Source organism: Ambystoma mexicanum, chromosome 7p (genome assembly GCF_040938575.1).
Source record: "Ambystoma mexicanum isolate Mex_15411 chromosome 7p, UKY_AmexF1_1, whole genome shotgun sequence".
NCBI classification, from domain to species: Eukaryota; Metazoa; Chordata; class Amphibia; order Caudata; family Ambystomatidae; genus Ambystoma; species Ambystoma mexicanum.
Genome location: NC_090939.1, coordinates 321,104,065 through 321,125,184, shown reverse-complemented (window position 1 = coordinate 321,125,184; position 21,120 = coordinate 321,104,065).

Genomic DNA, 21,120 nt, shown 5'->3' with positions numbered 1-21,120 from the left:
ACCTGAACCCCCTACACGCCAGTCGTCCTCCATGCCATCTTCCCACCCATGTGTAACCTGGGTACCCTGTTGAGCTGCCCCTGACCCAGTGGCCAGGCTGGTGGAGGACACATCCCAGCCGGACGAGGACGTGCAGGCAGCAAGAGCCAGGGCGCAGGCACAGGCACCGCAGCAGCAACATGGTGGGAGCAATGATGGCTCGGAGCCTTCAACATTGGAGAGGCAGGCATCGGCAATAGGGCAGGAGGACCCCGGATTTCAAGTGTCTTCTGTGTGGCAGCGGTTGGGCCACGCCATAGATGCGGAGCGGCAGCGGGCGGATGAGGCACGGCTCACAATGGTCAGGGTGGAGAACTCCATGCGCAGGGCCCTGAGGCGGGCCGAGTGTCTCAAGGATATTCACAGGGAGTTGGAGGTGAACATGTCGTCGTCCCTGCGAACCCTCGGGGCCATGGAAGAGGACCGCCTCCAGGACATTGAGCGGGAGTTCGATGATGCCCTGGCCTGGGACATCAATAAGTGAGCCGTTGGACTAGCCCGCTGCCATTGTAAATAGTTAGATAGTGTTAGGTTTCCTTTCTGTTTTTTTTTTATTTTGGGCCGCTTTGACAATGCACCACATTTTTGTATATTGTTCATTATTAGGTATGTCTTTTTGTAGGTTTCATTTCATTTGTTGGGCTCATGGACCCTGGATTGGTGATTTGTATATAGTTGAACAGTGAATGTTTCTCGTTTTTATTTTAATTTCACCATGGCTCAATGGATTTCATATATTTTTTTTTCCCTTGGATTTGCTTTGTTGGACTGAGACTTTGGACACATTTTCATATGGAGTTCTTTGGATTCTGATTTCATATTTTTTATTTTTTTCCGTACATGCTGCATTTTATTTCTTATTCCCATTATTGAATTTATTTTTTCATTACATTCATGTTATGTTCAATACATTTTTGTTTCATATTTCGATGTGTTGTATTCTGTCATTGGTTTCATGCATGTCATGATATGGGTTTTCACATTCACTTGCACCCATTGTGTGTGTGTGACGGACATGTGTTCATGTACATACTTGAATGGTTGTAGCATGTAATGGCCATTTCTCTGTGGGTGGATGCAATACTTGTTTGGGTCTTTGGGCTGGGGTGGCATGGGGTGTGGTGTGGGTGGCCATGGGGCCCATGATTGAGGATCGTCATGACGTGGGTGCTGGGGGACATGAGTGGGGGCCTGCTGGCAGGTGCCCCAGGCTTCTCGGAGTGGGGGTGCTGGGGGACAAGAGTGGGGGCCTGCTGGCTGGTGCCCCTGACTGCTGGCGCATGGGGATGCTGGGGGACATGAGTGGGGGCCTGCTGGCAGGTGCCCCTGACTGCTGGGGGGGTGGAGGTGCTGGGGGACATGAGTGGGGGCCTCCTGGCAGGTGCCACTCACGGCTGTGGGGTGGGGGTGCTGGGAACATGATTTGGTGATCACTAGTGCAAGGTGACATGTGGCTTGGTTGGGGGGCATGCCCATGGTGGATGGGCTGCCTGTGGGACATGACCAGGGGTGCAGGGTAGTCCCCTGTGGTGTGGGCTGCCTGCAGGGGCCATGGAGGGTGTAGAGGGAACACCTGGGATGACCCACACTGCCAATTCACATGTAGGACTCCCTGCAAACCCCCGAAAATCACGTACCCCGCTCTGACAGCAAAATTGTGTGTGAAACTTCCCGCGCACCCCAGGAATACACGTACCCCACTCGCACAGGGCATTTCGCCTGTGAAACTTCCAACAAACCCCTGTTATATACGTTCCCCTCTCCAATCGCGTGTGAAACTTCCCGCGCACCCCAGGAATACATGTACCCCACTTGCACAGGGCATTTCGCGTGTGAAACTTCACGCACACCCCAGGAATACACGTACCCCACTGGCACAGGGCCTATCGTGTGTGAAACTTCCCGCGAACCCCTGTTATACACGTACCCCACTGGCACAGGGCCTATCGCGTGTGAAACTTCCTGCGCACCCCAGGAATACACGTACCCCACTCGCACAGGGCATTTCGCGTGTGAAACTTCCCGCAAACCCCTGTTATACATGTACCCCACTTGCACAGGGCATTTCGCTTGTGAAACTTCCCGCGAACCCCTGTTATATACATTCCCCTCTCCAATCACGTGTGAAACTTCCCGTGCACCCCAGGAATACACGTACCCCACTCGCACAGGGCATTTCGCGTGTGAAACTTCACGCGAATCCCTGTTATACACGTACCCCACTGGCACAGGGCCTATCGCATGTGAAACTTCCCACGCACCCCAGGAATACACGTACCCCACTTGCACAGGGCATTTCGCGTGTGAAACTTCCCACAAACCCCTGTTACACGTACCCCACTCGCACAGGGCATTTTGCGTGTGAAGCTTCACGCGAACCCCTGTTATATACGTTCCCCTCTCCAATCGCGTGTGAAACTTCCCGTGCACCCTAGGAATACTCGTACCCCACTCGCACAGGGCATTTCACGTGTGAAACTTTCCACGAACCCCTGTTATACGTGTACCCCGCTCCAATCGCGTGTGACACTCCCCGTGCAGCAGGGTACGTGTATTCGGAGGGGTGCACCGGGAGTTTTACAGGCGTTTTCGTGGTTGGGGGCCTGTGCGCCATGTACGTGATTTGTGCGCTGTGCAGGGCGCATGGGGAGGGGTTGGGGGCGTAACTGGCGCTGCTGCAGGGTCGCTGCGCCACTCTGTGCCACGGCTGGTTTTGGAAACTAAAATCCATGAATACGTTGTGCGTGGAAATGGATTTTAGCGCACACGGCTGGCGCAGAAATATGCACGCGCACACTGTGCGCCAGCCGCGTGCGCCACTTGTGCGCTGAATTATATGAATTACCCTCATAGTTTTTAGCAGAGGCTGCGGGCATGCTCTCCTCTGATGCTGAAGTCTATTTTGTTATTCTTCCTGATTTTATGAATTAATTCGTGACTTTCATAGCTGGTTTTAAGTTTTTATGCATCTTGAATGATTCTGTTTTTATGTAACCAGTTTGTATTGTATTTTATTGTATTGTATTTTTGTATTTCTTTTATGGCTTTTAGCCGAAATAAAGAATTGATTGATTGATTATTGCCTAAATTATTATGTTTAAGAATAGATCTCAAGGGTTGTCTATGTTATTATTTGTATGAATAGATCCAAAAGGGTACAATTAAGCTTTGAAAGAATTGGGAAGCAAGAGAGAGGGAGAGAGGCTTACAGAGTACAGAGAGGAAAATTACCTGTGTTTGTGTGCAGACTGTTCTAAATTGACTTTTGTATGAGTGGTAAGGAAGATAGCAACACAGACTCTAAGTACATTATAAAGGTTATATTATGATGCACTGAGTTGCTTATGGAGGTGTCCTGACTTTAACGCTCCATCTTATTTGGATAGTATAAAATTGGTATAATTTTAAAAAGAGCCAAAAAAGGCACAGTCTTCTAAAGGCTTCCAACGGATGATGGCACCACACGATGTAGATGACAGAATAAGTTGCACCAGAGATTGTGCAATATGTTGCCATCATTTTTCTGGTCATTAGCAATTGCCCTTAATGCCACTGCAACCATAGCATTGCCCACAGAAGTCTTACGTTATGTAAAGCATAATTCCTACCCTATGAGGGTTCAAAGTCAAAGAGCATATGCCTTCTACTATCAGGACCAATTTTACAATTCCAACCAGTGCTATTGTCTAAGAGAGTGCAGCAATTTCTTCTCCACAATTCTTATAGCGGACTGATTGGTTGTGGGAAAGTAATTGCCACATCATTAGAGAGATATATATCATAGGGAAGCTCTCTCAGTTAGGTATGTTCTCGCATCAGTCAGTGCACCTGCTTCTAAATCTTTCTCATGAAATCTGGTCCTGCTTTGGGAACGGGCACGGCATTCAGTCCACTCTGGATAATGCTCGTTTAAAGAAATGTCCCCACTACTTTACTCCACACCTGTCGTATCACTTGGCATAGCATTTCATATTGGATAGACCACCTGACATGTGCCCTTCACTTTCTCACACCCATCAGGACATCCTTAAATTGGCCCATTGAAGTTATATATGTCATAAGGAGATATATCATCTAGGGATTGGCCCTAGCCTTATGAGTCAGAAGCCAATATTGAACTGTAATATTACCTTTTCAAATAATTCCCTATGTGGGCATGTGATATTGTTAGAAACTACACATGCGGATTTATAAGAAAATTCCGAATTCCGACAATATCATTTATGTGTCTGCCACTTTATGCATGATAGAGTTATTATAATATGGAAATTATACCCAAGTCATACATTTTAATATGTCCTTTTTGCAGGAATATGGTGGGTGTTTCTACTGAATCCACATCTGTGTGCTGTTTTTCAGTGATGCGCATTGTTTAGAAATTATAACTAACAATGTATTTCCAAATCTCAATTTGTCCTGCATCCTTTTAAAGTCAACTATTTCATGTGTGTGTGGCTGGACCAATTATCATTCAGAAACAATATGTTTTGAGGAAGGCATTCTTTTAAATAAGGGGTAATCCATTAGCCAATGTTTTATGGAACATATACACATTCTCTGTGAAGTACAATGCCCTCCAATGGCAGGCTTTAAGAGCCTTTGTAGGCATCTGCTATTTCACTTTGCACTTAAAGATTGACCAGACATCCGTCAATCAAATGCCAGGATGGTTTTGTAGAATAGCCTAAAGAAAGGCCCATGTCGTAGCCTGAATTTCAATATAAAGCTTCAATTCAATGTCATTTTTGCAGTTTGGAAATAGGGCCTATTTTCTTGGGGTAAACACAGATAGGCCATTCATCTTCTTTGCATTGATCACAGTGATGGGTATTGGGATCTGGTGACTGCTGTTTTCAGGACAGCTGACAGTGGCACAAAAACAGACATTTTGAGTTCAAACTCAGATGACAATTCACATATGGTTAATAGCTTTTTTCACATTTAATAAAGAGGGAAATTTACATTTTAAGCTATCCTTTCACTAGTAATAATGATCACAATGTGTTGATGTAATAACCAAAAAAGCACAATAATTCCGGTACGATTTATAATGAGTGTTCTACTTTTCAGTTCCATTTGATATCTTTTTTCTTCATAATAGCATTAAATTAGCAATAGGCTTTCAAATGTGTATCTTTAATGGCATGCACTTCATTTCAGTTGACTCGGTTTCACCCAAAAGCATGTGGAATTGTACTTTTGGCTTACATTTCTTCAGTGAAATGTAGAGAAATGCCAATGGTATTGTATTTAATTTTCTGAATGTCACTAGACCCCACAAAATGGGAAACAGTGCTTTGAAATGTAGTCACTGATTGGAGCCGGTGGTGTTCCTTTTGATGCCTGCTCCTCTGTTGCCTCGGTCATGTTGTCGGACCTCTTTTGCTTTAGGTGGGGTCTGCAAAGGTGCTGGTTTATTTTACCCAACGCTTTGTAATGCAGAGCTGTCCCTTCTCAAGATTATGAAATGAAAGTTGGTATTCTTTATGACAGATGCAAATTGATGTGAGAAAGAGGTCACGGTGAAACTAGACACTACGATGTTTCACTTTCTATGCAGTTCATGTGGTGGCTCTCACTTAATAAAACCAGTGCAATGGGATTGTGCTCTTGATTAGGCCATGTGTAACGTAGGACGAGGTGTTGCATCTGTTCAGGCAGAGATTGTTCTCCTACATTCAGTAATGCACATGTTATCATATACTAGTGAAAGGGGGTTTGTGTGCTTCAGGAGCACCAGCAACTTCATTTATTAAAGGATAAACAACTCTGCCAGCACCAGCATATAAAAATTGAATAGTAGTAGATGGCAAAGATGGTGATGAGGATTTGAACCAGGTGACACTGAATGGATATATAAAGGACCATTTCCTTTGCAGTGCTAATCCTGAAACCCCTGATCAGTTCTACAATGAATCTAGGAGGATCTTCTGAATGAGGAGGAACTGAACGTTTGGTTGCTTTATGTTTAGGGACATCAGGGGGTTCACCTGGATGTGGGCTAGACTGATTTGAAGCCTCAGGAAAGTCTGAACTCAGACAAGTCATCAGGGAAGAGATGTTGTGTTTTCTCAATGTTTAGGGTATGGTTGTGATATTGCATTCTACAAATGTACTAGAAGGCAGAGGTTGGGAATGGGACAGTAATTACTACATTTGTTGGACTCTACTGCCAATTTCCCTAACAGCCAGGTGTCCCAAATAGTGAGAAACAGACAAACCAGACATAGGAATTTTGAGTTCTCACCACAGTTGTATGTACGCAAAAAGAAGTTGGCCATCTCTATGAATGATACAATAGAAATCCCTCTAATCAAGAAGGTAGTAATTTGCAAAATGCTCCTTCCTGGGCCCAGACTCTCTTCCCAGGTTGGTTTTGCCAACGGCCTGCAGGCCCAAACAACCTAACCATTAAGAATGATACATTCTGGTTGGGGAAATCTCAAATGGGACTGAGATTTTCTGTACAACAAAAGATATGAGCGTTCTATCAGCAAATAAATGTCATATGTACATGGGCCTGGTGTTCTGAGTCCAACAAGTACAGGCCCTAGTGCAAAAAGCAGGTTTTTATGGGTGATCATCCCAGAACAGTGTCCAGAAACGTCACTCAAAGTCTCAGGGGCATAAATTGTCCTTGTACACTTTTCACGCCACGGTGCGGTCTGGTCTTCAATACCTTCGTTGTAGAATAGAATGGCATCTTTGTCTCAGCCACATTGCTTCCTTGAACTGTCGATAACCTCTGGTGCACACTGAAGCCTGCATGAGTCTGGAATGGACAGGTGAGTAGTTCCCCTTCCTGGCTCAGGGGTCCCCTTTAGTCTTGGCTGTCCCACCTAGGACCACTTGTGAAATGTGCAGGTTTGTAGTTCCCCTGGGCCTCACTGTCCCTGCCTGAGACAATTCTGGTCTGGTGGGCATTATCCCTTGTACCTGTCTTAGGTTGGATAGGATTTCCCCCTACCTTGGTACTAACTCCAGGGTTTTTGACATGTGTCATGTTGGATGATTCTTCCCTGGTCTGAAACCCACCATTCCATCCTGGTACAATTTATGAAGGGAATAGAGTGGCCCTGGCTCACATCAGCAACCGACCTCATCTTCTCTTACAGGTCCTTACCAGCCACTGTCACCAGTAGCTCAACAGCCCCCCTGAACTGATTCACTGTGATCTCCTCATGACTCCAGTTCTTGCTTCGCTACCACCTCCTACTTTAGAATTTTCTCCTCCACTCATCTAAACTCCTATGTCACCTGCTCTTGCTCTCCTTTCTTCCCCAAACCTTCCTTTCCTCCCTCTTCCTCCTTCCCCAGCCTCTCTCTCTCTCTTTCTCTCTCTCTCTCTGTAACACGAGCTCCTGTGAACACTGTACTTTACTCCACAAGCCAGTGGAAACTGGCTTCCTTGTAAACTGTGACTTATAGCACAATGAGGCCTCTGATTTGCTGACTCGTTCCTTCATGGTTTTTTCTGAACATGACTGACTCTGGCCCCTTGTGTTTCACATCCTCCCCTTGTGGATAACCCCAGCCCCCACTCCATTGAAGGGCTTTTTCTATTGGTTTAGTTTGTGTGTCCATCATGTCTGGGTTGAGCAGGAGTGTCATGGCTGCTTCCCAATCTAGTGACATGCCTAGGAGGTTTATGCGGAACTGATGCTCCTATCTCTAATGGTGTGTTTTAACTGAATACTGTAGTTGTTGTTGTGTATCTAGTGCATGGGCCTGGTCTCTGTCTCTGCAGTATGCTTTGCTTTAGAGTCAGGGGCCCTGATCTATGTCGGGCTTTGTGCCTGGGGTGCATGTTGTGGTGAGACACGTGTTCTCTGCATGGACTTGGGAACCTTAAGCAGAAAAGGTTTTTGTCCCTCAGCTGACTGGGGGAGTTCTTGTGAGCTTTTCGACATGCCTATTGGTTCTCTGTCAGCTATTTGTAGGAGGCACCTGTGCTTTAGTCCTCTCTGGACTGCTTTTTGAGGACTGTGTTTTTCTTGGGAATTCCCCATTTACTCCCTCCAGGAGTCACATCAAGGAGTGGGTGGTTAACCCTGGCCCCCACAGTTGCCAAATCTGCCTTGGCTGATGTGGCAACAGTTACTCCATCACAGGGGATAATATGTCTGTGTTCCTTGGGGGCTATGCCCTGCAGAGGGATGCATTTGGTATCTTCGTGTATGCCTTGATTATTTTTGCAGAAGGAATTACTTGGAGAAAGTTCTAATTGGAAAAAGCGGTGAAGGATGGCTATGTCATGGGTGGTTTGATATTATTGAAGGGAAATTATTCTCTAGTTTTTAGTGGAATAGTGAATCTTCTTAATATTCAACTGAAAGAAGAAGAGGAGATTTTCACAATGTTCGGTGGTGCCCTGTGGTGCATTTTTGGTGGCCTCTGGATCAATTAATTCTTGGAGAATATTGAAAAGTCTGTTGGTTCGATTCATAGTCTACGTAATCCATGTACAATGTATCGGCCCTGTGAACCACGTGGTGCTACTCCCAAATGTCGGCCTTGCTGTGGTTTTTCATCCAATGATTTCTTCTAGCAGCGTGGCATGTTCTGTCATGATCTTTTCATGAATGGCAGGCTTCGGCTGAATTACTTGGTCAATGAGGTTTGCATGTTCAGCTGTATTGAGTCAACCCGAACAATGTTTTGATGGTTTTGGAATTTACAGTTTCCAGTCCCTATGTGGGTTTCCTATGCATTGTGGCAAGGGCAGTCTGTACCGAAGGAATTCCTGGACAGGGAACATGAAACTTTCTTGAACTACAAGTGGTCAGGTGTACCTGAGTGGGTTCCCTCTGTGAAAGCGGGGGGGGGGGGGATAATCATTTTTTTTATCAGCGAGATGAATGAATGATGCACTCACTACTGAGGTAGGATCAACAGATGAGAGGTTTTAATTACATCAATAGTGTGGCCATGTTTGTGTGCAGGGGAGGAGAAGCCTTGGATGAACCCTTGAGAACCCAGGTTGGCTTCTACTTCTGGTCTTGTCTGATGTATGGAAGGTACCTCTCACCCACCCACAGTTTAAAATGTACTAACAGTGGGATATTCCATGGGGGGAATTTGGTGAACAGTGCCAGTCTTATGACATCAACAAGTAAGGGAGATCTTCCCACAGATTTGACGTAAATTACTACCATGAATGAGTGTTTTCGGTTAGTGGAGCATCATGCTGTGAAGAAGAGTAGTTGGTTATGTTGTTGCAGGTCCATCTCTCCAACTGGATAAACATTACTCCACCTTCTCCTACGGTGGATGTGTTTTTGTTGATGATTTAATGCTGCAGTCTTCCATCAAATCAAAGGAAGTAGGAGTAGGTGGTGAGGTTATTGAAGAACTAGACATAAATTCATACTTTAAGCCCACCCTTTGTGTGGTCTGACAGAACTTCCGAGTTTGTGTCTGCCCATTACTTTTCATATTTGTTCCAGGAATGCAACAATAGGTGCTTCTGCATTTGCCTTTCCTTGTATGGTTCTGAAAATATAATGGAAATTAACACTCATTGCTTTTCTTGGAGGAAACATTAAGATTGACAAAATACATTTTTTTTTAAAACAATGCCACGTTCTGTTCATTTGTGCAAAGCTGCGAGAGAATGCACGAAATGAAAAATGACAGTAATACTCACGGAGAATGTGTCATCACAAATACATTAGAAAATTATATGTGTGACTATGGGTTATAAATAACCTCTGATGGAATGATATGGAAATATGCAGCATTTGATCAAGTGCAGCTCTTGAAACAAGTCTCCCAGAACGCTCGCACGGCATCCTTTCAAGAGTTTGCTGGTACCAGTGTAATAAACACTTTTTAACGAAAGATACATCTTGACTAGTGTTTGGATAAAGGAAGTGCCTAATGCGCTTTCGCTCTGCACCGGTTCTCGTTATCTAATGCGTGTGAAAATAAAACAGCAGGAATATTTAAGACAATGGGAGTCATTACGAGTACGGCGGTAGGGGGTTAATGGTACCGGTAAGGATGCCGGTGCCGGTAACCCCCTACTGCCGCTTTCCGAGGTCCCTTAGCGGGTCCCACTAAAGCCGGCTGGTTTTACCAGCCGCCCTTAGCGGGAGCCGTTAAGAAACCATGGAGCAAATAACGGGCCTGCTATTTGCAGGCCCGTTATTAGCTCCTTCCCCATTCACATTGAGCCCTATTGGGGCTCGAATGGGAATGGGGAATGGTTTTCAGAATGGGGACTTACCGGGTCCCGCCAGGTCAGAATGACCGGGTAAGTCCCCATTCCAACTACCCGGACACGGGTTTGGAGGTAGCCATGGTGCTAAAAGCACCATGGCTAACTCCAAACTCGTAATGACCCCCAATGACATACAACCACATGACGTGTATCGCAAACATGGCTACTTCTGCAGCTGCAAGCGTGATCTGCTTTGGAGCCAGTATGCTGCTATCTAGTGATCCTGCCTATGACAGACTATTGTACCACCATGCTGGTTCTCCTGCACTTTGTCATACCTTTGGACTAGATGTCACAAAAGCACCCATGCGTTAAGAGGAAAAGGTTGATTTAATGTGACAGGCCCAACCTTACAAACATTTGCTAACCTAGCTCCTCAGCCTTGCAGACTACTCAAATAATTTAAACAGATAGCCATCCACACTTCCCCCTCCTTTATCCCTCCCTCAAGCATTCCGTCCCCCTTTGCATCTCTAACAGGTTACAACTTTTCCCCTATCCTCTCACCGAGCCACAGCACGGTCCCCATTCTGTTAGTTCCTCTCCTGCATCCCTGGTCTAGCCTGTCCATCCAAGCCGAACTAACCACTCTCCTTAACAAGATAATAACAAAAAGCTTAACCCAAACAGTCAGTTAAATGGCTGTGCACTCAGAACCTGCATGCTCCTCCAACTCCGCTAGGACTATCCTCTATACATGGTACACCATCCTTATTGCCGCACAATAGCCTCAAAACCAGGTTGGATCAAAACCAGGCCACAACAACCAACAATTCCAGACACTAAATAGTTAGACATGTCACAACAAAACCACCAAGTGGTCCCAAATAAAAAAACTCCCTCCCTCACTACAAACTATGCAGTCAGTCAACCACCCCAACCAAAAAACCCCAATGAGGGAGTGCGGGCAGCGCGACACAGGTCCATCCTTTGACTGTTCCCAGTTGTTGTCCCCATAAATCACCCAAGAGGCACTCCGCCCCTTCCAGGAAGCAGCTCACTGACCGCGTGCCAGACCCAAACCTGCCCTGGTGGAAACGTGTCCTTCATTCCCTCTGGACACACATTGGGCTAAATGGCGCAAAAGCACCCAATACTTGAATAAGGTGGAGCAATGTGACAGAACCAAGCTTATAAACATTAGCTAACCTGGCTCCTCGGCCTTCCAGACTAACCAAATATTGTAAACATAGGGCCTCATTAGGAGTATGGCGGTAAGGCAACAACAGCGCCGGTATCGCTACTGGCACCGTTTCTACCTTACCGTCATACTAGAACTTCTGCTCGCAGGTGCCCTTGCAGCTAGTTGGTCTGACCAGGTGGCCGCACCAGCACCCACGAGCAGAACATGATGGTAGCACGGGTACCATTATAAACGGTACCACTACTACCATCCTCCCCATTGGGAATGGAGACGTACCGACTCTGGCACCCGCACAAGGGGAATTACTGGGTCTGCCAAGGTCAGAATGGCACAGAGATTCCCGTTTCCCAGGTGCCGGAGCTGGATGCGAGTTTGGGGGTAGCCTTGCCGGTAAAACCGGCAAGGCTACCTCCAACCTAGTAATGAGGCCCATAGATAGCCATCCACACTTCCTCCCCATTCCTTAATCTCTCCCTGAAGCCTTCTCTTCGTTTTCGATCCCTAACAGGTTTTGAACTTTGCTGCATCCTCTCTCTGAGTAGCTAAACCATCCTGGCACCTTCTGTCCCTTCTCCCTAGCCCAATCATCTAACATTCTCCTCGCTATTTCGCCCCTGCTTGGCTCAAAGCCCAAAATGACTTTGCACAGAAGGAGATACCAGCCAACTTACCCACAATAGCAACCCACAACATATTCCTGTCCATTAACCTCAGCATGTATGATTCTGTGTCATCCCTCCTCTTTTCTTCTGCATCCTCCTTACCTGGCTCTTAACTCCCCCTCTTACCAACTCTAGCCACGCTCTCTGATATACTGTACTTGAACATGCTGACAGCAAATTTTCCACCTGCTCCAACACCCTCACTCGGCCAGCTTCGAAAGACCTTCCGCGACGATCCGCAATACTTCCCGATCCACCTCCGGGAACAACACACAGAACCTCTACCACTGCAAGCAAGACAAGGTATTCACTTTACCATTATTCTTCTTGGGAAAATGCCTTGCTTTAAGCATTATGTTATTGTGCAAGCATCACAGCACAAAAACACTTAACAGTCTGACCACCCTATCATCCCTCGCTGACTGTCTGTTCACCACTTCCAGTACCTCTTTGTTGCATGGGCATCACTGACAGGGCACTGGCGTGGCTTACCTCCTTCCTCTCTAATAGACCCTCCCAAGTTCAAATGGATCCTTTTCTGTGCTCCACCTCACTCTCTACTTGTGGCATACCTCAGGCCTCTACTCTATTGCCATGACTCTTCAGCATCTACCTGGCCCCTTTGGCCCACCTGATCTCCACCTACTCTTCTCACTTCCAGTGTTACACAGACGACCAATAACTCTCTTTCTGACTGCCTTTCCCTTCCTCCTCCTTCCTGCCTTATACCTGACTGCCTGACTGCTATTCAGACATGGTGATCTTCCAATTATCTCTACCTCTATGCCAGCGAGACTGAGATCCTTCTCATTGGGACGCCTGCTCCCAGTTTCCCTTTCACTCTCTGGAAAGACTCATTATGTCCCCCGCCCTCACTCACTTGTGAGACAAAATACCTTGGGATCACCTTTGACTCTCTCCTTCTCACCACACATCATGGACCTTGCCAAGAAGTCCAATTTCCAGTGGCATTCTACCTTTCTTCACCTTCCCCCAGAAGCTCAATGTCTCCAGAGCTCTGGTCCTCTCCAGGCTGGACTACTGCAACAGCCTCTTTCTCAACCTTCCTTTTTCCTCCCTTCGCCCCCTCCAATTTATCCAGGATAGGGCTGCAAGCCTTATCCTTGGCATCAAGCCCAGGGACCGCATTTCTCCAGCCCTAAAATCTCTACACTGGCTCCCGGTGACTGTAAGGATCAAATTCAAAATCCTCTGCATCATCCACAAGGCTGTCTGGGTTCTGGGACCTCTCTACATCCAGCTTTCCATCCCTAAATACCGCCCAGCCAGAGGCCTTCGGTCCTCTGTCTCCAACTGTCTGCAGGTCAAACGTTTCTCAAAGCAGAGAGTTGGGGGTAGATCCTTCTCCTCGGCTGGCGCCTCCGTCTGGAACAGCCTCCCTCTCCCCATCAGACTTGAGCCGGATCTTCTAAAGTTCTGGAAACTTCTGAAGACCTTCCTTTTCTCCTCTGCATTCCATCTCCCCCTCCCTTACTAAGCTCTCCACCTGCCACTGCGACTGGGGCCTGGAGCCTTCTGATTCATACAGGGAGCAGACCACCCCTTACCGGTCCCTCCCAGCATCCTTCGCCAGCAGTTGCTCTTGGGCTCCCTTTCCCAGACTACCCCTCCGCCTTCTGCCTGCGCACTGCACTTTGGCCCCCCTCTTTCCCCTGGCACTTGCCGGCTTGACCTGTACAGCACTTGCTCACCCACCTCTGTGGGGTCCCCCCACTGTTGCACTTCTCCCTCTAACCCCTTCCCGCTTATCTCCTTAAGCACTTGCACTGTAGGATTGTCACAAAGCCAACCTAACCGTCTCTATTTCATATTGCTGTTTTTATGATATACCATGCTGCCCCTCCCCACCTTCTTGTCTTGTGGCGCCTGGAAACACTTGTGTATAGGCGCCATACAAATGTCCAATAAATAAATAAAATAAAGTTCACTTTTTTATCTGCTAGCTGTGCTCCCCAGAGTGTCAGCGTTACCATCAATGGGTAAAGCTCCAACAACGCTGTCCTGTGCCTTTGGCAATACTACTGTTCCGGCCTTCTTTCAGCACACCATCTCCTGCTCTAATACTCACCAAAAACTTGTGTTTCTGATGCACCCAAATATATTTCCACTTCGCAACACTCAGCCTCCCCAGGAATCCGGCCAGACCATAATATATTCTCTCACTTCTTTTGATAAACTCACCCGATGGTGTGGCATCTTAACCTAGCAACTTCTGTACTTCCCTCAGCTCAATTTTTCGGTGAATTTCCGGATTTTACTAAGTGAATTTCCCGATTTTACTCACGCACAGTAGGGTGACCAGATTTTTCACACAAAAAACCTGGACAGGCCATAGACATAAAAGTAGGACTAACATAAATAAATTAAAAAACACAGTCCTACTTCTATGTCTATGACCTGTTGTTGGGGCTCGCATGCACACCCCTCTCATTGGAGGAAAGTGGCCAGGGATGGGAAGTGGGAGGAAATGGGGCAGTGAAATGCTTTTCACGCCCCCATTCTCGGAGTTAGAGTAGCGCTGGGACCCGATTTCGGGATTTCGAAATTGGGTCCCGGCACAAACAGTGACCGTGGGCACCCACCATTGCAAACCCCATCGGGACTCCGGGACGGAGGGCAATTTTCCCCGGACTGTCCCGGGAAAACTGAGACGTCTGGTCACCCTACGCACAGTTATTATTGATTTAAATTCGATAATTCAGTCTTTCTAAATAGATCGTATAAACCCCATTCGCCCTCCTCCCTAGCCCATAACTGACCCCCCTCTGATCCCCTCCCCTCCCCTCACTTACCTTGCTCGATCCGATGCTCTTTTCCTCTCTGCGCGCAGGCCATTTTTGGGGTGACAGCTTGCGACGCACACAGGGGCTGTCAGGTGCGGTCAGTTGACGGACGTCTTTGGAGTTGGGTATGTGTTTTTTTGGGAGGGTTGCCCAGAGCAATGCCAGTGGTTAAGATTCAGTCTAAACCTTCCAGCCATCACCTCTCTGTTTTTGCTTTGTCACCCCGAGTGGGACGGGTATGCCCAGACGTGGATCCCGTGCCTACTGGGCCTAGAGACCCAAGCTACTCCTCACCGATGAGCCCCAACAAGGGCGAACATGTTTGGGGATGCTTGTGGTCTCGTGCAGAAGGGATGTGACCTAGCAGTTCGGGCTGGACTGCCCCTGTTGGGGTGGGGCCAAGCCTGATTTGCATTTGGTCTTTCCCCTTCTGTAATGGTTTGGCAGGCGAAGAACCATGGTCTGGAGGGTTGCCCCGAGCAATGCCAGTGGTTAAGATTCAGTCTAAACCTTCCAGCCATCACTGCTTTGTTTTTGCTTTGTCACCCCGAGTGGGACGGGTATGCCCAGACGTGGGTCCTGTGCCTGCTGGGCCTAGAGACCCAAGCTACTCCTCACTGATGAGCCCCAACAAGGGCGAAACATGTTTGGGGATGCTTGTGGTCTTGTGCAGAAAGGATGTGACCTAGCAGTTCGGGCTGGACTGCCCCTGTTGGGGTGGGGCCAAGCCTGATTTGCATATGGTCTTTCCCCTTCTGTAATGGTTTGGCAGGCGAAGAACGATGGTCTGGAGGGTTGCCCCGAGCAATGCCAGTGGTTAAGATTCAGTCTAAACCTTCCAGCCATCACCTCTTTGTTTTTGCTTTGTCACCCCGAGTGGGACGGGTATGCCCAGACGTGGGTCCCGTGCCTGCTGGGCCTAGAGACCCAAGCTACTCCTCACTGATGAGCCCCAACAAGGGCGAAACATGTTTGGGGATGCTTGTGGTCTCGTGCAGAAGGGATGTGACCTAGCAGTTCGGGCTGGACTGCCCCTGTTGGGGTGGGGCCAAGCCTGATTTGTATATGTACTTTCCCCTTCTGTAATGGTTTGGCAGGCAAAGAACGATGGTCTGGAGGGTTGCCCCGAGCAATGCCAGTGGTTAAGATTCAGTCTAAACCTTCCAGCCATCACCTCTTTGTTTTTGCTTTGTCACCCCGAGTGGGACGGGTATGCCCAGACGTGGGTCCCGTGCCTGCTGGGCCTAGAGACCCAAGCTACTCCGCACTGATGAGCCCCAACAAGGGCAAAACATGTTTGGGGATGCTTGTGGTCTCGTGCAGAAGGGATGTGACCTAGCAGTTCGGGCTGGACTGCCCCTGTTGGGGTGGGGCCAAGCCTGATTTGCAAATGGTCTTTCCCCTTCTGTAATGGTTTGGCAGGTGAAGAACGATGGTCTGGAGGGTTGCCCCGAGCAATGCCAGTGGTTAAGATTCTGTCTAAACCTTCCAGCCATCACCTCTTTGTTTTTACCTCATGGGTTAAGTCATTCTTATCGGAACGTACCTCGAGAGTCTTCATTGGTGGCGAGGCCGCCAACCCTATCCCTGTACCCCTAGGGGTCCCTCAATGTTCTTGCCTATCTCCTACCTTATACAATGCATATGCAAAACTCCTATTTGCAGCACTTGACGCCATGGCAGTTATCTACACTAACTTCGCAGATGATACACAGATCCTCATCTCGATTACGGGAGACCACAAACAAGATTCCATTGCCATCAACAAGATACATGCCATCATACAAAATTGGATGGCCACCAATAACCTGTGTCTTAACGACAAAAAAACGAGATCCTCATTATAGGCTCTCCCAACCGACTAAAAATACCACACGCTGACTACTCGGCCATCACCATTGACGGGACCTCCATCACAGTACTCAAACAGGTCAAAACTGTGGGCGTCCATATAGACGCCAACCTCTCTATGACTAAACACATCAGCGCCCTCTCCTATATTGCCTATACTGCCAAACTCATTGCACTTAGCCGCCAATTCATCTCACCACAAAACTGCCTCATCTTAGCTCGAGCTTTCATACTACCAAAACTTGACTACTGTAATATCCTCCTCCTAGGAACTACAAGTACAAACCTGGCTAAATTGCAACTGCTAAAAAACAGAGCCCTACGGCAGTCTTTGGATTAAATAGAAATGAACACATCTCTCACTTTAGGAGAGGCGTACACTGACTCCCCATCCAAGCTGTATCCTATTTAAGACCCTGATTATTGCACATAAATGTTTCACCAATGATGCTCCTTCTTACCTCAACAATTGTGTCACCCAAAAAAAGATCAATTAGATCCCTCAGATCTGGATCTAGCACTCACCTATTTGTCCCCAGGTTCAAGAGTTTTAGGGTGGGGGGTGCAAGCTTCCCAGTAGCTGCACCTAATATCTGGAACACCCTTCTTATGCACATTAGAAATGAGCTTTCACACCAGCGATTTAAGAGACTTATCAAAACATGGCTATTTAACAAATTTAAAAAGACGTGTCTCCACCATGACCCCAATGTTCCTGTCTGACCACTTCCACTCTGTGCATATTACTATCTGTGTATCCTGAAATGTTTTGCCTGTACTGTAACTAAATACTTGTAACCAGATAAGCTTTCTATGTAACCTATGCTGTGATACCGCCGGGTTTGGGCGTGTAACAAATGCAATAAATAAATAAAATAATCTTTGCACAACACTCCCCATGTCCGTCCTCATCCCACCTTTCCGATTGCGTCCAATATCCCTCCACCCAGGCCATACCTCCTTTGCCCTTACAAAACCTACCCACACACCTCTTTCACTTCGTTCTACAATCTCCCCTTCTATGTCAATTTGCCTGTCTTCGGCCTGTCTTCGGCCACCAAGCACTCATTCCTGCTTCTTATTTCCAGTCCATCCCTATGAATCCCCTTCCTCCTCTTGTACTCTGCACCATTCCCTACTCTTTGTTCCGCTGTCCCCGGTTGCTCCAACTCTCGCCAGCCAGGGGCATTCGCCCCCACACTCATGGCCACTGTCTTCAGGGGGACACCCCAGCCACCTCCCTGCTGATGCCAACACAGGGTGAGGATGTCCTCCCCTCGCCCCCACTGCTTGCCAAACTCTACAGAGCCTTTCTGGACCCTCTCTACTACTCTTCCACTGTGGGCTTGGATATCTGAACCCCTAACCCTTCCTCTCACACCGCACCCTCTGCTCCTTGATCTATCAATGCTGGCTGGACCTCCACGTCCTCTTTTCTCCCACCCTTAACCATGATGGCCTAGCTCCACCATAACTCCACCATGATTCTGTACTCCACCCAAACCTGCCAGGGGCTGCTTAGCCATACCTGCGCCCCCTTTAAGCCCTTTTAACCTGACACCCACCGCCCTCCATGCAATGCCACCCTACACAGCAACTGCTGCAGCATTGCACCCTCCCCAACCTCTCCCCCACATACTTAATGCAACAGCTGGTCTAATAACTCAACCGTCAAGACGCCAAGGCCACACCTAAGGGCACTGTCTGTCGGCCCGATCGATGCACCAGAGTCAAGGAATGCATTAACATTAACAGGTCTTGCACCACCTACCTGCAAGCATACAGGAAGGCTGAAATGCTTGGAAGTAATACCTGGGATTTGTGGGGCAAACAAAATCACTGGGCTTGTCCCACTTGCCCCATTCTTGGGTGAGCCCTGTTGTTTCCTGCCCAATCTGGAGGGTTCCCCAGGCTTTCCTTTACAAAGTGACAGGATTTGGCACAATAGAGGCATAGCAACCCTTTCCGGTGCCTCTCTTTCTCTTCTTGTGTCAGGGCACCGCGAGTAGCTCCAATCTGCATGGGTTCAGGGATGTCTGCTGTACTCATGGTAGCCTCATGGGGGTGAGCCGCAGAACCCCATGGCTGGGAGGAGGAATGCTTTTGTTCCCCTCTATGCTCGGACATACGAGAGTTCACTTGCAAAGTTAGATTGAGCAGGCCTGTAGAATCTCAAGGTAAGGTAGGAACTACTAACAATGCATCTTTCATATCATCTTTGAGACCTTTGTAAAACAAGGCCATCTTCTTATCCTCTGGCCAGGCCGTCTCAGCCGCTAACTGGTGAAATTGGGAAACATAATTCAATAAATCCCATTTTCCTTGAACCAATTCCAGCAACTCCAGATCCAAGGCTTGGCCTCTATGTCTAGTATCAAAATCTCTGCCCATGGCACTTGACAGTGCCACAAAGTCATCCGAAAAAGGGCTATCACCTTCCAGAAACAGTTTTACCCAAGCTGCGGCAGTACCTGCTACGTAGGAAAGTACAAAAGTTGGCATGTAAGGGGTGTCTGGAAAGTAAGTAAGTCTGTAGAGGAAATGCAGCTTGCATTGCTTATGTAACGTTTGGCATCCTTTGGGATCTCCTGAAAAGTGCTCAAGCAGGGCTAATGGTACTGCCCCAGGTATTGGTGTTAATACACGGACAGGCGCACCCCTCGGAGCAGCAGCTCCATGTTCCGCAGAGGGACCCGGGACTACCAGTTCCAAATCCAGGTCTGGTGCAAAGGATGTACTTCAGCATGTAGAGCGTTGAGACGATTATGTAAGGAAGCTACATCCATAGGGAGGGAATTACTAAGGGCATAGTTATCTGACAGATAGTGTATGCTCCTAAAACTGTCAGACATACCGCCGAAGGCCTGCAGTCAGGAAGGCATCTGTGAGATAACCTAACCCACCCCAATGTCTATCACCATGGAATATTGACTCTAACGAGATTTTATGAGATGACAGACAAAAGGTGGGGGGAAGGAACAGTACAGATGACTTGAACCCCCAGGCTGCAAAAGAAAATAATATATATATACCTGTATGCACTAAAGGTATACTGGGACAGATAACAGGGCATCTACACATATAGGGTCAAGAACTGATCAGCAGGGAACCTAGTAGGTGATCTGAGTCCTTTTCCCCCATTGCACTCTGTCCGTAGGACAGGGAACACGCATGATGGCAAGAGGCGCGGCAAAAAACAAAAGTAAGCTGGGACCTAACACGACGGCACAAGTACAAGCTAATAGGGACGGCAAGACAGTCAAAGGTAGTTAAACAGGATGACTGGGGACAACTGATAAGATCAAAAAACACGATCCACAGGCAAATCCAATGAAAATGTTAAGATAGGCCCAAATATTCCAATAAGATAAAAAACTCAGTAAAGCAGTGACTCCAAGTGCTCGAGAAAACACAGCTTTATTCAAATACAAATGCCACTGGGAGAGCATACAAAAGACAATCTCAAAATGACATTAGGAACAACAAGCTTATAAGCAAAAAAAAAAATCATCATAGCTGACGTCATTGTTAGTGGTCATCATAAAACACTTCTACTCTCCTACTTGATTTGTTGATAGAGTATAGAACATACAGTTATCTGTAAGTGAATCTTTTACTATTGGTTCTTCTACAACTAATAACTCCTCCTAGGTTCAACGTTCTATAAATGATACATTTCAATCTAAGATGCTATTGGTTGGCTTTCTACTTCACTAGTCGATAAGAAGACCAGGATTTGATTGGCCAGTTATGTGCTCATCTGTCTTCGGCACTTTTATGGGGGGCCAAGATACGTGGTGAGGAAGGAGAGATGGGACAAATCGCTATGATCCAGTTTAAAGAGGCTACTCCCCTCTCGTTCCCAGGCCTGAGGCCTTAGCTGCCTGTCTGTTCATGACCGTGGTGCGTCGTCTCTATGTCTGGATGTATTAACAAAATAGCAAGTAGACTATATAATTGGGCCTGGAATGAATGACTGTTATCACGCGGTAGAGGACCATTTTTCAGAGCTCAATTTAATCTATTTCTTGAATTTTATGCTATCCTAACACGTGTGTGCTTTTCTTCAGGAATCACTCCGCGCACTGTATATTCATTCATTATAGGATCAATTGGCAAGGTAGCTACTAGCACCTGGCATTCAAGGATAAGTGTATTTCTCACTGCTACCAATTAGGACTAATTAACTTGTATAGTCGTATGCTCTATTCCTTGGGAATCATTATCTGGTGTAGTTTCAACTTCTAAGCAGAACTCCCCTTGGCGCACTGACCTTGGTGCATGGGCTGCTGTCTGAGCACTGTGATGACTGGAATCTTGTTTTAAGCAATTTTATGTCAGGATGTAGTATTTCAGAATTGAGGCCTTACAGAGTTTTGTCTGAATAATGGCAGTACT